We start from the raw sequence: 19,702 nt of genomic DNA, 5'->3' as shown, positions 1-19,702 counted from the left end.
GGGCGAGGTCGGATCCTCTCCCCCGCAACCGACTGTGGCGGTCGGTCTGCCTGCGACTCTTTGAATTTTTGGGCTTTGGCCAAGATGGTCTGGTCCTCCGCCTCTTAAGCCTTCCTTCTTGCCTCCAACTCCGTTCGGTCGAGGTCCCCACCACTCGGCTGTGGACCCAACCCTGCCTCAAACAAAGCCGACGGCTGAACGAGCTCGTCCAATCTGGCCCCTTCCTTCTCCCTCCATTTCTTTACCCTTTTCACCCTCTCCTCTGCTGCTGCTCCTAGCTTTGGCTCCACAGACTTGGTGGGCACTTTCCAAATGGTGCGCACTCCAACCCCTCCACTGGCAGACACATAGAACCACCGTGGTCTCCACCCTTTGATCGACGACAGCAGCCCCGCCACCAGCCATTTCCCTGCTGCAGCCTGCAGAGTGACCCAAGTCTCTTGCTGCCCTGAGGCCTTGTAACATGCGAAGAATTCGTCTACTGTCATGGCCGCCCTTTCGTTCGCCTTCGGCCACGCACTTGCATAAGCCAGTAAGATCTTCCACGCATTGGGCATTAGTTGGCCCAGTGCTACCTCCAAACGATTCAGGACATCTACCACCACTTGCGACAGGGGCAGCCTCAGTCCTCCCTTCAATGCTTCCTCATAAAGGGCAAACTCCCCTGGCCTGGCGTCGGACGGCCTCTCCGTCGACATCAGCAACAATAACTCTATTTCAGCAGGCATTAAATCCGCTGCAGTCACCGTTGATCTATCTGCCTTTGTATGCCAGTGATCTGGTTCTACCTGGCTGATTGGCTTTAGAGCTGCTATCATGGTGGAACCATGGGATCGTACCATCGACTCCCCCATCCTCTCCATCCTATATTGCTGCGCTAACTCCACTGCATCATTATCACCAAGTGGATCCACCCTGACATTCGCAGCTCCTTCTTGGGCCATTTCTATGGTATGTCTGCGAATCGCTTCGGATGCAGGTGCAAGGAAATTGAAAAAGTGTTGCAGAGGTGTATCGTGAGCAACAAAGGAATTCACACTTGGAATATTTTGATTTTTCGTAAACAAGTAGGTGAATCGAATAATGCCAAAAGCCCATGGTTTGCCCGTATTCCAAGGATCCCAATTGATTTTCGCCAGTTTGAAAACTTTTCAAATCATCCGCCAAAATTGTCTTTTCAACACCCATAATGACCTATCGTTTCATTTCTGATCTAACGCCTAATCTCCCCCACCCCCCCGCGGGATGTTGCCACGTGTACGACCACGATCCACTGTCTCCTCTCATTACCCTGTCTTTTCCACTCCAAATCACCACGTGACACGCCGCCTCTCGAGCCCCACGCCCCTCCACCCCACCCTTCGCGGTCGACCCTCCTCGTGGTCGACCCTCCTACTCAGTCACCCTTCGTGGTCGACCCTCCCACTCGGTCACCCTTCGCGGTCGGCCCTCCTCGTGGTCGACCCTCCCACTCGGTCAACCTCCACGATCAGCCCCCCTTGTCGGTCGGCCCTCCTCGTGGTTGACCCTCCCACTCGGCCACCCTTTATGGTCGGCCCTCCTCGTGGTCGGCCTTTCCACTCGGTCACCCTGCACGATCGGACCACCTCTCGGTCGGTTCACCCTTTCGGTCACCCCTGTCAGTCGACCTCCATCCTGCCAACCCTTAACACCCTCATCTTCTTCATTAGTATTCCCTTCGTTGGACTAAAGATGGACTCGGGAATGGGGGACTACTGACATGTATAAGCCCATAAAGGCCATGAATCACTATGAACAGCCCAAGCCCATCACTTGGAGCCCAATACATAACCCAGTTGGTGAGGTCCAGGACAGTTGGAATCTAACATGGCATAAAGAGCCAATGACATTCAGACACATGACAGGTGAAGGACGAGCTACATCAGCAGACAAAGATCAGCAAAGTTATTGCCACTGCACATCACCATTAATGCAGCCCATCACAGCATTTATTACGACAACACCTCTCCGTCAGAACAGGACCCCCTTACCTTGAACAAGGTAAGCTACAGCATAGACTTTCGACGAGGAGGTCAGGTCGGAAGGGACAGTGAAATGATTACCAAAGGATATAAGCAAACGTTGAAGACAAGAAGAAGGTTAGGCTTTTCTATCTCTAATCTCTCCCTCTACACTCTACTTCTCTTCCTGACTTGCTCGTCGGAGGGTTCACTGGGGGACTACCCCGTTCCCCGGGGGACTACCCCGTTCCCCGGGGGACTACCCCGTTCCCCGTTGAACTTGTTTACAGGTTATCCGGTGGGCTTGATTATTTGGACCTGGGCTTGAGGAGCTTGGACCAGTCCGATCCATTCACTGGAACAAACAGTATCATCATACATAATTAGAAAAGCTACAACTACAAAAAATAAATAAATAATCTATAATGGAAAGAAATAATCAAATCAATACAATAAAGAATTCACACAAATTTTTGTCTTTGATAATTATTGACCATGAGTGGCAAATTAGTCTTTTTAGCTGGTTGATTTTTGTTGACGTCCATACACTATTCTCTAACAATAACTTTTAAAGCAATGCTACGATGTTATAATTTTTGTATATTATTTAACATGACATCACCATGATTAGTGTCGTATCATTACGCAGATGACACGAAATGTGCTATGCAGATGACATACACACTAAATTCTATTTGGGTGAATTACACTCACCTCGTCTAAGTTTAAAAAAAAAATAATACAATTTATCTCATATTTTTGACATTATTATATTAGTCTTTTTTAAATTTTTAATTCACATAAGAGATAAATATTTTTTTATCAATAATTCTTTAGTCGTGTTAATGAAAAAAATTGATATTATCATATATTTTTACTAAAATATATATTTATTTATATTTAGATTATTTTAGCCTTATTAAAAAAATGTCAATATAATTATATCAAAAGTGTGATATTGATTATATATTTTTTAAAATTTAGGAGAAATGAGTATAATTTTCCCTCTTGATTTTGCATATTTCCAAGAAAAATTCTATGTGTTATTGTGGAATTATTCGTTTCATAATAAAAAACAGGTAGGGAAGAAGGAAGGGATATGGAATAATAGCATGAATGGACCCCAAATTTTTGTTCCTACACCAATGAGTGCAAGAATAGAGAAGAAGTGCAGTTACTTAGAGAGGCTTGAAGCAAGTCTAGGATATGCTCGAGCTGCAATAAGAGAAGCCATAACAGCTGGTGAAGATCATCACACTACTCAAGACCCTGAGTATACCCCTACTGGTCCTATTTATTGGAATGCCACTGCCTTTCACAGGTTACCCATTTTTAACATTGCTTGTAAATCATAGTGGGATTTTTCAATTCTTTTTTCTTTTCTTTTCTTTTCTTTTTTTTTTTTTTGGGTAACTTATGCTAGTACTCCTTATAGTTTAATTGAATCGAAGTGTTACTTGAGTTTTTGTAATTTCAATTTGAATCATGTATTTAAAGTTTCGTTATAATGTGGTCTCTTTATTATATGCTGTTAATATTTTATATAAAATATCTCACAAGTATTGTTTTATTTTGTTTTTGTTATATTTGATAATGAATGTGATAGAGAATTTTAAGAATGTCCTCTTAAACTTTGTGCGAAGTTATTTATTTTTTGTAGAAAAATATTTTTTTGAAAAAACATTACGATTTTGCAATATCATGTCGACAACTACGCCATAAATAAATATAATTCCTGATTTGGAGATTTCGCAACTTCAACATGTTTCTGAACTCTAAAAAGAGAGATACGAGTGGAGGTTGGATTCCGGTGGTGAGACAACGGAGAGGAGGTGGAGCACAAGGCAATGAAGCAAGGCATGGAGTTTTTACTGTTTTCGTGGACAACATACCCTCAACAATGGATGCAAAAGCTCTGTTCAAACTCTTTACAAATTTTGGGATTGTGAAGGAAGCATTTGTCCCCTACAAAAGAAGGAAAGCGACAAACTCTCGTTTCGAGTTTGTGAGATATGACTGTCAAGTAGCAGCAACTATAGCCATTCAAAAAGGGAATGGCCTTTTGGTGGATGATAAGGTGCTGGAGGTCAAAGTTACTGCTTATGATATAAATAGAAGAGATGAACAGAGCAGGGGGAAGCCCTAGCCTTCCAGAAGGGCCCCTCATACAAACAACATTAGTGGAAAGGCTGCATTTGTTGGTCATAGATCTTTTGCAAAAGTACTAAAAGGGGACACTCCTTCTGCGGCTGGGGAAGAAAGTATAGAGATACAAGCCTTTGAAAAGGGCAATGGTTGGCTATATGAAAGTGCAATCATCAGATTCAATACAGAATATCTCACTCACATTATTTCAAAAGTTCTGAAGGAGAAAGGGTTGGAATAGATAGAGGTCAGAAAAGGGAGAGGTCGCGACATAATATTGTCTTTTAAATCTCAAGCGGAACTGCATTCAAACATCGGCCAGCTCCAAGATTGGTTCAAGGATTGGAGTCTTTTCGTAGTGGAATGGAAGCCTGGCTTTCATTTACAACATGAGAGACGTGTATGGTTGAGGTGTTATGGTATACCACTGAATCTCTAGAATAGAAATACTCTAAATAACATTGGGCGCACATGGAGTTCTGTTCTCAGTTTAGAGGGTGATCTCTGTCAACCAAAGTCATTCTCTCATGCTAGAATTAGAGTGACCATTGCGTGTATGGAACTTATTAACAGAACTATCATTTTGAAGTGTAATGGCAGTTCACATCCCATTCTAGTCTATGAAGATCATCTAATATACTCTGATAGCTTGAAACACAACGGCTTGGAGGAGTTCAGCTCCATCGGAACCTACTACAGTGAGGAGAGTAGAAACATTTCAGGGGCAGACGTCAGAATCAAAAACGACGGCGATGAGGTGGTAGCACAACGGCAGGGGCTTTCTATCAGTCACATAGGTGAGGCAGTGGATACTGTTGTTGAGGAGACATCAGTCGTAGGAGGCTTCAACAGAGAAAAGGAAGCATGCGTTGAGGAGCCTCTGTTGGAAAGGTCAGATCGAAATTCAAAAAGTAATGATGACAACCTTAGGTGTATCCCTCAAGTCTATACCTCTGGGTTTATCAAAAATTTCAATGAAGCTGGTGATGGGCTTGGACCTGGCATTTACTTGGAAATGAATTTGGCCAAGGAGTTCAGAAAAGACATTGGGCCTGGCATTAACTTAGAAGTGAATCTGGTCCATTCTTCAAATAAGTTCGTAGATTGTGGCCCTTCTAATAGGCCCAAGGAGTTGGTTAGTAACAATCATGGCAATCTTGTTACTTTGGCCTCATCAATTCCTCATATGCAATCTGCTGGCCCTAATCTCTCTGCTGGGAAGAGTATTTTGACCCCTTATCGTTCTGGCCAATTCAAGCCTCTGGCTCCCAACCCAAAACTCCAGTAACTTATGAAGAAAATGGGGAAAAAGAAGTCTCAGCTTGAGAGATTCTCTAGCTTTGCTAGAATTCATGGCTACAGGGTTGCTGTAGTTCATAAGCATTCCTCAAAGTCTGTCATTTTCAGACCAGCTGCTTCTGCTCTTGCCCATTCAAATCTATCTGAAAATTCGTCATCTTTCAACAACTGTCTCCTTTAAGAAGCTAAAGACACAATGCATTTGGGAAAATCCCTAGGTATCAACTTTAATGGGATGGAAGATGTTGCTCTAAGCAAGATCATTGATCTAGAGCTTAAGGACAAGGATAGAATTATCAAGGAAGGGAAGGCTCAGCAGAAATATGTTGTAGATGGGTGCCTTGAGTGTGTTTCTTTTGTTTCTTGATGAAGCTACTTTCCTGGAATATTAGGGGTTTGGGGAAACCTGAGAAGAAGAGTAGAATCAAAAGCCTTCTAAAGGATAAACTTATTGATATTGTTTTCTTTCAAGAGACCAAGAAAGTAGTGGTTTCAGAAAATGTTGTTAGGGGGCTTTGGGGAAGCAGAAACATGGAATATATGTTTGTAGATCCTGATGGATCTGCTGGTGGGCTTCTATGCATTTGGGATCTTGCTATTTTTCAACTATCTGGCTGCTGTTGTAATAGGAGGTACATATTACTTTCTAGTTCTCTATACAACTCCTTTGATTGTGTTTTGTTGAATATATATGCACCCAATGATGTCAGTGTGAATGACAATTTTTGGGATGATATACTAAAGCTCAAGGTTTTTTTCCCTGATCCTTGGTGCTTGGGAGGTGACTTCAATGAGATTAGGCATATTGGGGAGAGGGTAGGTTGTTCCAGAAGGGACAGGGAGATGAAACAATTGAATGATTTTATTGGGAAATGTGAGCTCAATGATCTACCTCTGTATGGAAGGAAATTCACTTGGTGTAATGCCCAGAACTTTGAGAAGTGGAACCGAATTGATAGAGTCTTGCTCAGTCCTGAGTGGTTGGTTAACTTTCGAATGAAACTTTGGGGCCTGCCTAGATTAATCTCGGATCACTGCCCTTTATTGATGATGGAAGATAAAAGAGATTGGGGGCCTCGACCTTTCAGATTTTTAAACGCTTGGACCTTACACCCAAGCTTCTCAAAACTTTTTGTCAATTGCTGGAACAACAGTTCTTTCTCTAGATGGGCCAGATTCAGGCTTATTCAAAAATTTAAGCACCTAAAGATGGAATTAAAAAAATGGAATATTCAGGTGTTTGGTAATATCACATCCAAACTTAAGGCTTCAGAGGAGGAGTTGCATACATTTGACATTATGGTAGAGGATAGAGCACTGCTAGATTCAAAAAAGATAAGAAAAAGAATTATCAGACAAGAAGTGTGGAAGCTTTACAGAATGGTGGAGTCGTTATGGCATCAAAAGTCCCGACTGAACTGGACTCTGAATGGGGATAGAAATACTAGGTTCTTTCATGTTTTTCCTAATCTCAGACCGAGTAGAAACCTGCTCACCTCTATTACTGTCAATGGAGTGTCTCATAAGGAGCCTAGCAGGGTCAAGTATGAGGTTTTTCAACACTTTAAGACTCATTTTGCTGAAGATTGGCTTAAAAGACCTGTCTTGGGAGGGGTGTTCAAGACTATAGAGGCAGATTATGTTTCTCATTACCTTGTTCCAGAGTTCACTGAAGCTGAGGTCTTAGCAGCAATTAAAGATTGCAATAGCAACAAAGCCCCAGGCTCAGATGGGTTCAACCTGTTGTGCTATCAGAAATTTTGGAAGGTTATGAAGCATGAGATTATGCAATTTTTTAAAGAATTCGATAAGAACAGCAGGCTCACTTATGGCATTAATAGTACATTTATTACTCTCATCCTTAAGTTGGAAAATCCCATTAATCTGTCTGATTATCGACCCATTAGTCTTGTGAGTTTTCTATACAAAATTTTGGCAAAAGTTCTAACACATAGATTGAAGCCAGTGTTACCCACAATTATTGGTGAAACTCAGACGACTTTTATAGGTGGGAGAAATATCATTAATGGGATATTCATTGCCAATGAAGTGGTGGATGGATGGAAGAAAGCCAAGAAACAAGGTCTGATTTTAAAGTTGGATTTTGAGAAAGCCTTTGATTCTGTAAACTGGGAATTCCTATTCTCTTTGTTGTCTAGTTTTGGTTTTGGATCCCAATGGACTTCTTGGATGAAAACGTGTGTCTCTACAGCTAGAATTTCGATTCTTGTGAATGGATCACCAACAAAGGAATTCTCACCCCAACGAGGTCTTAGGCAGGGTGATCCGCTATCACCTTTCCTGTTCAATATAGTATCTGAAGGGCTCAACATACTTTTGGGCAAAGCAATTAATCTTGGCATTCTCAAAGGTGTGTTAGTTAGGGCTAATGATGTTCTCTTATCTCATCTGCAATTTGCCAATGACTCAATTCTTTTTTCTGAAGTAGATTAGGATCAGATGGTCCTTGTCAAAAGAATTCTCAGATGCTTTGAAGCTCTCTTTGGTCTCATAATTAATTACCACAAAAGTGTGGTGTGTGGAATTGGTGTGGCTGATGCTTTACTGCTCTCTTTTGCCAGGCTTCTAAATTTTTGGGGCTGCCCCTTGGTGCTAATCCTAGTAGGAAATCTACTTGAAAGCTTGTGCTTGACAAATTTAGATCTAGAAACTGTTGTCATTTGTAGGAAGACTAATTTTGATCAAGTCTACTTTATCTAGTCTACCAGTGTATTTTCTTTCTTTATTTAAGATGCCTGAAGGTGTGGCTAGAGAAATTGAAAAGATTGAGGCTAATTTTTTATGGGGTGGTAATGCCATTAAAAGGAAAGTTCACCTTGTGAAATGGGTGGAGGTTACAAGGAGCATAGATCAAGGGGGGCTGGGTATCAGAAGGATCAGAGATGTCAATGCTTGCTTGTTACTCAAATAGTGGTGGAAATTTGGAACTCAAATCAATGCTCTTTGGAGGAGAGCTATTTGTAGTAAATATAAGGTTGATGAGCTGTGTTGGTTTCCACCAATGAAGCCCTCTTATAAACATTCCACACTGTGGAAGGACATCATGTCCATTGGGACTCATAGCAGTATTATTTACAATTTCTACTTGGGCAACTGCCTTATTAAAGTGGGAAATGGAAATAGAATCAAATTTTGGCATGATCGGTGGTGTGGTAACTTTTGTCTTAAGATTGATTTTCCACATCTCTTTAATCTTTCAACTGATAAAGAAGGTTCTCTCCACCAATTCTTTGCAAGGAAAACCAGTTCAAATGATTGGAATTTACCCCATAGAAGAGTGTTATCTGTATGGGAATTGGCTGAAGAAGCTAGATTGCTTGGTGTCCTTTCCTCTGCTCCTTCTTTGAGTCTTGATAGAGTAGACTGTTTGTCTTGGGCTTGCGCATCTACAAATCGTAGTGAGTTCTCTTTGTCCTCTCTCTACTCTCTTAGTAGCTCTAATTTCGGCCCCAATCTCAGAATCTGTAAATCCATTTGCAATAGAACTACTCCCCCCAAGGTTTCATTTTTCTGTTGGCTGGCATGGAAAAACAAAATCAAATCTGCAGAATTTTTGCACAAACTTGGCACTCTGAATAGCAGTGATTCCATTCTTTGGCCCTTATGCAGAGTTGAACCTGAATATGCTGTTCATGTTTTGCTTCTTTGCCCCTTTTCTTGGTTGATCTGGTCTTCTTTTATTCATGATTGGGGATTTTACTGGTGCATTAATAACTCTGTGGAAGGCCTTCTCAATTGGTGGTTGGGTGGTAGATTGAAGAGCTTTGATAGGCTAATTTGGAAAGCTATCCCCCTTATTGTTCTTTGGTCTTTTTGGTAGCACAGGAACGAATGTGTCTTCTCTGAGACTCAACCCAATTTCTTTGGCCTGTGTGAATTAATCAAAATCAGAGCAACTTTTTGGTTGAAAGCATCTATTAAGAACTTCTCATTCTCAATTGATGATTTAGCTTTCAAATGGAATCAAATCAACCTTTGTTCCTGATTCCACAGTTGGTCTTTACTTTTTGATCCTCCTACTCTTCTCTGCTGATCTGTTAGCCTTTTTGATTCTGTTCTGATCTGCTAGTCTGCTCTACTGATCTGTCTGGGTGATTTTGATTAAAGCTGATCTGTCTGCTGATCTGTCTGGGTGTATTCATCATCAATGGTCCTCTGCTTCAGAGCTCTGTTTGCTGATTGTTTGCTGTGAAGTAAATAGAAATCAGTTGATATTCTGATTAGAATTGCAGATATTCATATGCATTTGAAGGGAGATTATGGTTTCTGTGGGGTGTTTTTTGGGAGGATGCAACTGATGGGTGTTTTTTGTTGGTCTGTTACTATAGTGAGACAGTTATAGTTGGTTGCAACTGCTATAGTGAGACTACAACTGGTTTTTGGTGGTCTGCTACTAGGTAGCTCTTCTACTGGTCTACAAATGATCTGGTCTGCCGTGCTGGTCTGGTGCTGCTGTGTTCGGATTGGTTGCTACCGTGTTAGGACTTCATGCTGGATGCTTGAATGGGCTGTGTGCTATTATGCTTGTTTGATGACTGATTGGGATAAATGTCAATGTGTTAGATGGTTGTAAGAGATGAATGTCTGTGTGCTGTTTGTTGTTGGAGTTGCCTCAGCTGCTCCTAGCTTTCTTTTTTTTTTCTTTTCTCTTCTCTGTCTGTTGTTGTGGCAGCGCTTTTTGCTTTCCTTTTTGTTGGTTCCTCACCAACTAGCGCTTGGAGCTTCATGTTAGCTCTAAACTCTTCTTTGTAGATGTATCTTATCATATCTGGTATGTTTTCATCAATAAAGATTTATTTGCCGATCAAAAAAAAAATATATTTTATATAAAAAAAGTCACGTGTGAAATTAAAAAAATCAAAGTAAAACTATCGGAGTAACTTCAATAGTCCTTAAAATTTCTTTTGAATTATACTTTGGTCCCTCTAATTTTTGCACATGATCTTTTTTTCGTTCAAAATTTTAACTATAAGTGTTGAATGAACCAGATTATAACAAAATTACAAATGTATGGTTGAAATTATTTAAATTAAAATTAGTGAAATTTCGCTCAAATAAGAGAATCAACATTATAATTTTCCCTTCCTTGTTTTTTTCATTCATGAAAGGGATAAGATGAATCTTAAACTTGTACTTTTATGTTGTGTTTGGTTTGGAGATTTGACGAGGGATTTGGAAAAAGAAATGGAAAATGTAGGTAAAATGTGTAAAAAATATACCTACATTTTACCTAGTTTCACACACCTTTTACCTTTCCTTTTCCAAATCCCTCCCAAAATCCCCCAACCAAACACAACATTAGAGTAAATTGCAGAAAAAAAATATAAATTGGATCAAGGTCACTATAGTTTCAACAATAATTGAATTATGACATTATAATTCTATCATAAATATATTAAAAATTCAAATAAATTACACTTATCACCATCAAAATTTTATCCAAATTTAACTATTATCCAATATCTTTAATTGCGACCACTTTAACTAATGTTTCAATGTCGTTCTCCTTTCACTTCTGTTAAAAATTTAGACAAAAAATGCTCATGTGACCACATTTTAAGTTTATTAGAAGAAAAATTTTGTATGAAAAATTACGTTTTTTACTCTCCAACTTTCACTTAAATATCACTTTATTAGTACTAGTACCTCATGTTTCAATTATCACTCAAATTTCACAAAACACGTTTCTTTGTTTTCAAAACATTTGTTCCTATCTTATGTAACATAAAACATGAAACCGACAACGTTATCAAACAAATGTTCATGTTGTATTTATTTTTCAATATTGATAATAAAATCTCTAAAATAATTTTTAATCCAAACTGCAGGAGCTACTTGGAGATGGAAAAGCAACTAAAGGTATTTGTATATGAAGAAGGAGACCCACCAGTGTTCCACTGTGGTCCCTGCAAGCACACATATGCCATAGAGGGACTGTTCATTCAAAGCATGGAGATTAGCAAGTTTAGGACCAGAGATCCAGAGAGAGCCCATCTTTATTTCCTTCCATTCAGTGTGACAATGATAACTCAAGTTGTTTATGTTGTTGATTCTCATGATTGGGTCCCATAAAGAACACAGCCAAGGACTATGTTGATGTCATTGCCAACAAATATCCTTACTGGAATCGAAGCCCTGGTGCTGATCATTTCATGCTTGGTTGCCATGATTGGGTAAGTCATCACTTCTTAATTTGCTTCTATTTAATCTTCTCTTGCAACCAAAATCAACTAGTTATGCTAATTTCGCACAAAAAATTATAAAAATATGAGGCCAAAACGAATTTGGGTTATGTATTGATTTTCTTACACACGTAACATTATATGTGCAGAGAGTATAAAATAGTTTTGTAGACTTGTCTTTAATTAGTACGGTTGGTTTGGCCGAATTTAATATGAGATTAATTGTAGATATCATGAGAATATATCAGATTAAACATTTCATAAATAGATAGAGAGAGTCAAATTTTTAACTTGATTGATTGAATTTGTTTGCTACGCTAAGGAGAGTATGATTTTATTCCCACTTGACTCAACTAATAAAATATGTGAATAAAATACATTCCTTCACTTTAAATGAGATCCGATTACTCAGTGCATATGGGCAAAGCTACACATGGAAGGGATTGATTACTCAATGCATGATTTAGTAACCAATTTGAAACAGATCAGCTGTGTAATGTAGTTTAGTAGTGCATTGGTCCTTTTGGGCTGGTGTTGCTATCAGTTTTGTTTCTGTTGTTGCGGTCTTGTTGGTAGCTCATCAACTTGTGAGAATTAGTGCTTGCAAATAATAGGGCATGCTTCTCGGTGTCAACCTAGTTGGGATGGGGTTGCTTTATTGTGATGCTTTTGCACTTTCTTCCCCCTTTATTGATGTATTTCATTACTTTATAATTATTTTTTCGTCAACAAAATCTCTCTTTTTAGCCGATAACCAAAAAAAAAAAAAAAAAAGAAAGATCCATTACACTTTAATGAGATTTATTATCCTATTAGCAATGCATTGTATCTAAAAAATTTACTAAAAAAATATCAACAAAAAATATAGGTTTTACCGTACATTTTAACATTTTGAGTACATTTCTTGTGTTCTCATTTTATAGCTTTTCACTTACAAAGGGGTTATAAATTCAGAATTTGTTACTTAAAATTTATTTAAAAATAAAAATCAATAGTTCAAATTTAGGGTAATTATTCAATAATCCCGGAATATAGACATGTGATATTCTATAGCATTATAATTAGTGGAGAATGTGGGTATATGGGGTATTGTGTTGGGTGATTGGAAAATAAGAGAGACATATTGAATAATGATTGGTTAAGGAGTACAGATACATGGTATTTCGGAAACATTGAATAATTTCTCTCAAATTCATTTCACAAATCCCATAGTTCACCGATTTGATCTCCGCCACAAAAAATAATTCACGACAAAAATGTATATATAAATTTCAAGTTAATAGATTTTTTTTTCTTATACTATCTTAACCAATCAAAGAGTGTGTATACACATCATCAAGCGTAACAAAATAATTGAATTACGAAGTAAATACTTGGTACTTTGCAAGGATAGAGACGTTAATTCTCATTAGTGTTAATCTAACAATTAATAACTGACTTTTGTTGAGGAAAAAAAAAAGAAGAAGAAGAAGAAGAAAAAAGTGTAACAAAATAATTTCTCTGAAGAAACCCTGGCATGGTGGTTTTGTGAAACATTTGTTTTCATCAAACAAACAACCCAAAAAACAGCACCATGCACCACAAAAAGAGTAAATTCGGTTGATTCTTGTTCACACTTTGGATAACCTTTTTAATTCTTGAGCATTTATTTCAGTGTGTTGCATTTGCAGGGTCCAGAAATCTCCTTTGCAGTCCCAAACCTGTACAACAACTCCATTAGAGCCCTCTGCAACGCCAACACCTCCGAAAAATTCAACCCTTCCTGCGACGTCTCCATCCCCAAAATCCACCTCCCATCCGGTACCACCACCGACATGCTCGGCAGCCCCTCCCCATCCACTGCCCCCTCTTCTTCTTTATATCTAAAATGAATTTGGGCTATATATTATTTTTTTTAAATATTTTCCTGTGATTAATTTCTTAATCTTGGTGAGTCCTGTGGATTTGTTGTAGGGTGGGATGGCGGTGATTGTGTAGGGGTATTTTGGTAAATTTTGAAAATTAGTAATTTTTTTCTCTTTTCCCTTTTTCTTTTATTAGTTATAGCTGAAGGATTTTGGAAAATGAAATGAAATTGTATGATTGACTTTCTTTTGTTTCAGGATTATTAGCCATGCACTATTTCAACTGTTGAAAGGCCTCTTCAACTGTTGAAAGGCCTCTTCAACTGGAAAATTAGCCATGCACTGTTTCAACTGTTGAAAGGCCTCTTCAGATTCTGTCATCCATTTAAAAGTTTGCCGAATGATTTTGAAGAAGGGGAGGCACTTATTCGTTGCTCGGGAAATAAAGCGGTTGAGGGCGGCCACTCGGCCAGTAAGCCTCTGAACCTCCTTGACCGTTCTGGGTGACTGCATTTCGATTAAGACCTTAATCTTTTCGGGGTTAGCCTCGATGCCCCGCTGACTGACCATGATCCCAAAAACTTCCCAGATCCTACGCCGAAGGCACATTTTTCCAGATTGAGCTTCATCTGGTACTTTCGTAGGGTGGCGAAGGTTTCTCGCAGGTCGGCCAGATGATCGGTGGAGAGCTTGTTGTTGACCAACATGTCATCGACGTATACTTCCATGTTCTGGTCTATTTGATAATGGAAGACGGCATTGACCAACCGTTGGTAAGTGGCCCCGGCATTCTTCAATCCAAATGGCATCACACGGTAATGGTAGGTGCCTCGGTCGGTAATGAAGGAGGTGTGCTCCTGGTCAGATACGTGCATCAAGATTTGGTTGTATCCAGAGAAGGCGTCCATGAAACTAAGCATTTGATGACCGGTCATGGCGTCGACCAGCAGATCTATGTAAGGGAGAGGGTAGCTGTCCTTAGGGCAAGCTCGGTTGAGGTCGGAGTAGTCGACACAGAGTCGCCATTTACCATTGTTTTTACAAACCAGAACCACATTCAACAGCCATTTGGGGTAGTCCACATTAGTGATAAACTGTGCCTCAAAGAGTTTGTCTACTTCAGAAGCAATAAGGTTATTGCATTCCAGGTGAAAAATGCGCTGCTTCTGGCGGATAGGTCGAAAATAGGGCTCAACACTGAGACGGTGGCTGATGAAGGAGGGATAGATACCCGACATATCGGAGTGAGTCCAGGCAAACACGTCGTTGTGTTCAACCAGGAGGGCAATGAGGTCGGCCTTGGCTTGGGGGGATAGTTAGCTGCCGATCTTGGCGGTTTTGGCCAGGTTGGTGGGGTCGACGAGGACCTCGACGAGCTCCTCCACTGGTTCCCCTCTGACCAGCTCGTCCTCATCTCTGACATCGAGTCCTTCAATGATCATAGCGTCCTTCAGCTTGACTTCTTTAAGTGAGGCGACATAACATTCTCTGGCCACGGTCTGCTCTCCCCTTACTGTTCTGACCCCAAGATCGGTGGGGAACTTGATGGCAAGGTGGTAAGTGGATGTGATAGCTTGGAAAGCATTTAGGGCAGTGCGGCCAAGGATGATGTTGTAGGCAGAGGGGCAATCAACAACGAGGAAGGTGAGCAACTTTGTGGTCTGCCGCGGGTACTCGCCAATTGTGATAGAAAGATCGATGGAGCCGATGGAGGTAACCTGGTCGCAAGTGAAACCGACCAAAGGGGTTTGGAGGGGAGACAGACTTTCTTCCCCAATCTTGAGCTGGCGGAAGCAATTGAGGAAGATGATGTCTGAAGAACTGCCGTTGTCGACGAGAACCCGTCTGACCTTGTAATTGGAGAGGAGGGCGGTAATGACGAGAGGGTCATCATGAGGATAACGGATGCATGTGCAGTCATCGTCCGTGAAGGTGATAGGCCCGGTCCACTGCCTGGGGTGTTTGGAGGGTCGGTCCATAGTGGCAACTTCTTTGTCTGAGCCCTGCCTTATTTTTCTGAGTTCTGTCCGCTGAGCCGACCGGGATGGTCCTCCACAAGCAAGCCCGCCGGAGATAACTCTGATTTCTCCAACAGGTGGGGCGGGGTTACCTTGTGCCCGAGGTTGCTGTGGAGGGCGATCATGACCTTGGTTAGGCTGTGCCGGCTGTCGGGGAGGGGTGCGCTGGCGGTTGTTTCTGATGGGTTCAGTCCGTTGCCTTTGCTGAGGGAGAGTATCCGTGAATCGACTGAGGCGTCCTTGACGAATCAGGCCCTCGACCTGATCTTTGAGGTTAACACACTCATCGGTATTATGGCCGTGGTCCTGGTGAAAACGACAATATTTGGACTGGTCTTTCCGATTGGAAGGAGTCCGTGATGGTTGGGGCCATTTTAAGGGGTAGTCCCGCTAGATCTGATGGAGGACTTGTTCCATGGGGGAGTTTAAGGGGGTGTACCACTCGAACCGGCTAGGCAGTCGGGCTGGGGCCGACCGGTCGGTTCTGGGGGGTCGATCAGTGTACTAAGATGTTTGGTTATTGTACTGGGTATTTCTAGTTTCTGAATCTTTTCTCTTTTCTCTGGGGGTCGGGTTTTTGGTTATAGGATCTTGCCGGACGACTAGGGAATCTTCAGCATTCATGTATTTTTGGGCTTTGGAGAGTAGGGCTGCCATGGAGGTTGGGGGGTTTTTAGAGAGGGAGAAAAGGAAGTCAGACGACTGCAGACCGGCCATGAAAGCCGTAAAGATAACCTTGTCATCGTTTTCCGCTACTTGCAGGGTTTCGGTGTTGAAACGGGTAATGAAACTGCGTAGCAACTCCCCTTCGGTCTGACGGATGTTGAAGAGTTGGGTTGCCGGACACCGTTGGCGCTGGGCTCCAATGAAATGGCTGAGGAAACAGTCACTGAGGTGTTGGAAAGTGGAGACAAAGTCTGCTGGCAGTTGACTAAACCAAAGTCGAGCTGACCCCTTGAGTGTCACGGGGAAAGCCCGACACATGATTTCATCAGGGAAAGCATGGAGGATCATGAGGGTCCTGTAGATCTCTAAGTGGTCGACTGGGTTCGTCGTACCGTTAAAAGAGTCGATGGTGGGCATCTTGAACTTGGGGGGTAGAGGTTTGTCCTGGATGGAGGCAACGAATGGCGAGTTGGCTGTGGCAGATGGTTTATGCTGGATGTTCTGCATGACCTCTTAGAGTTGGAGCTTCATAGCTCGGAGTTCTGCGTCCCAGAGAGGAATGTTGTCACTACCGGAGGGCAGCGGGGGCTGGACGCTACTGGCCTCTCCTTATGGGATTGGTGCCAGGACCGATGGATGTGGGAGTCGGGGTGGTGGATTTATATTTGGGGGAGGAGGTTGCAAGCCTTCCAAGTTAGGTGGATAAGACTGCTGGATAGTATGGCTCGGGACTCGTTCTTGGTTGGGTGGAATATCTGGAGGTGGTGGAGAGGGCATGGGAAGGTCTCTTTGGAGCAGGGCATTGATTAGAGCTTGGTTCTGCTCGGCAAGGCGGTTAATGCTGTTGGTGAGCTCAGTAAAGTATTGTGGTGGGTTGTTTGGATTAGGAGGGTCGGCTTGGTGGTCGGGAACATTGAGGTGGGAAGCCATGGATCTAGTCGTGACCATTCACCTTCGCAGGTGACAGGAAAGGGTTATTGGGAAAGGGCCTCTGGCGACAATGAGCACAACTGGCGCACAGAGTAAGAAAGATTCCCACAGACGGCGCCAACTGATGATACAGTTCGTGATGGTAGAATGGGTCGGACTGATCCACGCTCCTTAAGCCTATGTCCGAATGACCAAGCCTACCTGAAAACCTACACAAGAGTTCAACGGGGAACGGGGAGTTCCCCAGCGAACCCTCCGACGAGCAAGTTAGGAAGTGGAGTGGAGTATAGAGCGAGATTAGAGATAGAAAGCTTAACCTTCTTCTTGTCTTCAACGTTTGCTTATATCCTTTGGTAATCATTTCGTTGTCCCTTCCGACCTATCACCTTGGCCGAAAGTCTATGCTGTAGCTTACCTTGTTTAGGGTGAGGGCGTGTTGTCTCGACGGAGAGGGGTTATCGTAATAAATGCTGTAAGGGACCTCATTAATGACGATGTGGCGTAGCAATAACTTTGCAGATCTTTGTCTGCTGATGTAGCTTGCCCTTCTCTTGCCATGTGTCTTGATGCCATTGGTTCTTATTGCTATGTGGGGCTTCAGCGGTACTAGGCTTCATTGATTGGATTATGTATTGGGCCCTAAGTGGTGGGCTTGGGTTGTTCATAGTGGGCTGTAGCCTTTATGGGTCTACCCATGTCAAACCCAAAAAACAGCACCATGCACCACAAAAAGAGTAAATTCAGTTGATTCTTGTTCACACTTTGGATAACCTTATTAATTCTTGAGCATTTATTTCAGTGTGTTGCATTTGCAGCGTCTAGAAATTTCCTTTGCAGTCCCAAACCTGTACAACAACTCCATTAGAGCCCTCTACAACGCCAACACCTCCGAAAAATTCAACCCTTCCCGCGACGTCTCCATTCCCGAAATCTGCCTCCCATCCGGCACCACCGCCGGCCCATCCTCCTCCACCACTGGCAACACCACAAAGACCCATCAATCCAAATCCAACCGAATACCTCCCCAAAAACACCTCATATTTTGCCATGATGAGGCAGAGCAAGTTCTGCATTTGTCCCTCGGGCGACAGGTAGCGAGCCCGAGGACAGTGGAGGCTCTTTACACAGATTGTGTACCGGTTTTGATTAAGGATCGCTATGTGATGCCTTTTAGTGATGTTTTGAATTGGAAGACTTTCATGGTGGTGGTAGCAGTAAAGGAGATTCTGGACTTGAAGAGGATTTTGGAGGGGATTTCGGGGAGGAGGTATTTGAGGATGGTGAAGAGGGGGAGGGAGGGGAGGAGGCATTTTGAGGTTAGTTCACCGCCGAGGTGGTACGATGTTTTTCATATGCTTTTGCATTCTATTTGGCTTAGGAGGCTCAATGTCAGAGTTCGTGATGTCGATGTGCCGTGACAAGCAAGGGGTGCAGAAGAGAAATGTCAGGATCATGAAAAAAAATCATAAAAATGATCATGAAAGATTCTTCATATTTGGATTACACATACAATAAAACACTACACACTAATCAAATAATGAAAAAATTTTATGATGCATTTCATGATCCCTAACATTACTCGATGCAGAAATGCTAGAGAGCAAGAAACCAATTTATTTCAGAACTTGTATTGTGAAGTCTTTTGAAAGCTAATAAAAAGTCAGCTTTCAACTTTTTATTTATTTTGGGTCACATTATCTCTCATATAATTTATTCATAAAAAGACAAAATAAATTAAAAAAAGGTCAAAAAATTAACTTTTTACCAACTTCCCAAAACACCGTTGTACGTCTAAAATGAATTTGGGCTATGTATTATTTTTTTAAAAAAATATTTTTCTGTGATTAATGGTAGCATAAAATGAATTTCGGCTCTACTCCATTATTACATATTTGTCCTCATACAAGAGAGACGGGTAAATAAAAGAGAGAATGAAATGGGAATTAGAAGATATACACCATTAGTAAATATTTGCCATCATGCAAGAAGGTCCGAATAAGTGTGCGTGTGTCCAAATCCTAATGCATGAGAAATGCAAAGTAAAAACAATTATTACATATTTGCCGAGGGGCAAGTAAATAAAAGGGCGAAAAAAATAGAGATTGGAAGACATACATCATTATTATATATTTGCCATCATGCAAGAGAGTCCGAACATGAGAAATGCTAAGTAAACATGGCGTTCTATGCTACCATTATAAGGGAGTAAATAAAAGGGAGAAAGAAATGGGGATTAGAAGATATATACCATTATTAAGTATTTGTCATCATGCAAGAGGGTCTAAATAAGTGTCCGAATGTCTGAACCCTAATGCATGTGAGACGAGTAGATGCGAACTCTATTAAATGGATTACCAACAAGGCATATGAGTGTGGAGTCACACACATGTAGAGTTCATATTCATGTGTTGTCTTGATAATTAATTCAATAAGTTTAAGAATATAAAAATTAAATATAAGATTAGACGAAAAAAAATAAATGGACAGATTGATTTATAAAAAATGAGCCCTATGACCAATTTTATAAAATCTTGTTAGTTTATATATTTTTATGTTTGATTTTGTATTTAATTTTTGTGTTCTTAATACTATTATAATTAATTTGAAAATTTTCT

The 19,702-nt window shown here is 41.2% G+C and overlaps 1 pseudogene; it reads left to right on the top strand.

The window, feature by feature from the left end:
- The first annotated feature begins 816 nt into the window (after window positions 1–816).
- On the top strand, window positions 817–18,505 carry LOC145799618 (putative glycosyltransferase At5g03795; annotated as a pseudogene).
- Window positions 18,506–19,702: the final 1,197 nt, after the last annotated feature.

Source organism: Camellia sinensis, chromosome 9 (genome assembly GCF_055761805.1).
Source record: "Camellia sinensis isolate YWXY chromosome 9, ASM5576180v1, whole genome shotgun sequence".
Lineage (NCBI taxonomy): Eukaryota > Viridiplantae > Streptophyta > Magnoliopsida > Ericales > Theaceae > Camellia > Camellia sinensis.
The sequence above is the reverse complement of the archived record's forward strand: the minus strand, read 5'-3'. Positions and strand labels throughout refer to the sequence as shown.